The 1,573-nt window shown below is 42.5% G+C and overlaps 1 non-coding gene across 1 annotated transcript; it reads right to left on the reverse strand.

Moving 5' to 3' along the window:
- Positions 1 to 1,089: 1,089 nt before the first annotated feature.
- On the reverse strand, positions 1,090 to 1,196 carry LOC143596067 (small nucleolar RNA R71). The gene has a single exon (XR_013146646.1). It is a non-coding gene; the product is annotated as a small nucleolar RNA R71 (small nucleolar RNA).
- Positions 1,197 to 1,573: the final 377 nt, after the last annotated feature.

A 1,573-nucleotide genomic window follows, 5' to 3' on the forward strand; every position in this document is an offset into this window, starting at 1 on the left:
GCGAACTTTAATGAGCCTTAGTTGATTATTTTAAGATCCCAGTGTCGTGTGATTAGTTAATTCCATTAACCTTTGAACTGTTAATAGGATTCTTACCTGGGTAGTCGTTTCTCCATATTTGTTAAAACCTCGTTAAGTTTCGTTAAGTTTTCTAGTTAGTTCCGTTAAGTTAAGTAAGTCAGTTAAATTATTTAAAATAAAATCAATTAAATATTAAGGTAGGACTTTGATTAGGGTTTATAATCTGAGCCGTTCTCACGTGTATTCGAGTTCGATATCCGGATTTTCCTCATCTTTGCTATACGCGACAGGTACACTTACCGTTTGTGTGAACTAGGATAGACTGTTTGGTTTTTAAAGTTTAGTTGTGATTCGTGTTTATTATATATATACATTTTCACACATCAAGTTTTTGGCGCCGTTTCCGGGGACACGGTTTGAGGCGATTAGAGAACGTCCTGAGTTTGGGGACTTACCTGTTTCTTTTTTACTTGCTTATTTGTTTTTAGTTTAATTTTAGCCTTGTTAATTTTAGTTTTTCTTTTTAGTCGTATGCGTCATACCCGCTCACAAGGACCACCGAAGCTTGAAACGTCTGACGATACCGAGAAAGTCCAGCTCGAGAGAGAGCGTTCTGTTTCACTGACAGGTTTTGATTCTTCTTCTTCTTCTGTTTCTTCCGCATCTTCTAGAGATATGAACATGTGTGACCAACCGCCTAGGAGAGTAGTAGCTGACTATGGTAGGCCGACAACGAGTCCTCATTCAAGCATTACCTTACCGAAAGGTGCCGCCGCTGGCAACTGGTCCATTCCTGCCCACATCATGCAAGTCATCAAAACCGCACTCCAATTCGAAGGGCTAAAGAGTGAAGACCCTTCAAAACACATCGACATGTTTGTTCAAATCTGCGAAACTTTCAATATCGGCAACATGAACGATGAAGCCATCTATCTCCGTCTTTTTCCCTTCTCACTCGCCGACAAAGCCTACAAATGGCTGAAGTCACTACCTGCTGGATCCATCACCACTTGGGCGGGCCTTCAAGAGAAATTCATGACCAAATTCTTTCCGCCATCTAAATCCGCTCGACTCCGTGAGGAGATTTGTTCCTTCTGCATGAGATCCGACGAGTCTTTCGGGGAAGTTTGGGAAAGATTCAAGGACCTCCTTCTTAGTTGTCCTCATCATGGTTTAGATAAGTGGATGCTCATCGAGAAATTCTACAATGGAGCCACTCAGCATGTGAGAGAGATGTTGAACCAAACTGCTAACGGGAACCTCCTTAAGAACAAAGATCCCGATGAGTGTGTCGTCCTTTTTGAAGATCTTGCAGCGAGCTACGAGGGCAAAAATTCTTCCACGTCATCGAGAGGAGTACTTCAGGTCGATTCGAACACTAGCATGTAGGCGCAGATTGATGCTTTGAACAAACTCGTTAGAGATCTTACCGTTAAGAGCGTCGCGAAGTGTGAGGTGTGCCGAGGGGGTCACGACATCATTGATTGTATTGTTAAGCCCAAAGCAATCAGGAGGAGGTTGACTTCGTCAACAACCCCTTGAGATATCAAAA

This window comes from Bidens hawaiensis, unplaced genomic scaffold, assembly GCF_021521415.1.
Source record: "Bidens hawaiensis isolate Kalapana, Puna unplaced genomic scaffold, B.hawaiensis_p1.1 tig00000190_1, whole genome shotgun sequence".
NCBI classification, from domain to species: Eukaryota; Viridiplantae; Streptophyta; class Magnoliopsida; order Asterales; family Asteraceae; genus Bidens; species Bidens hawaiensis.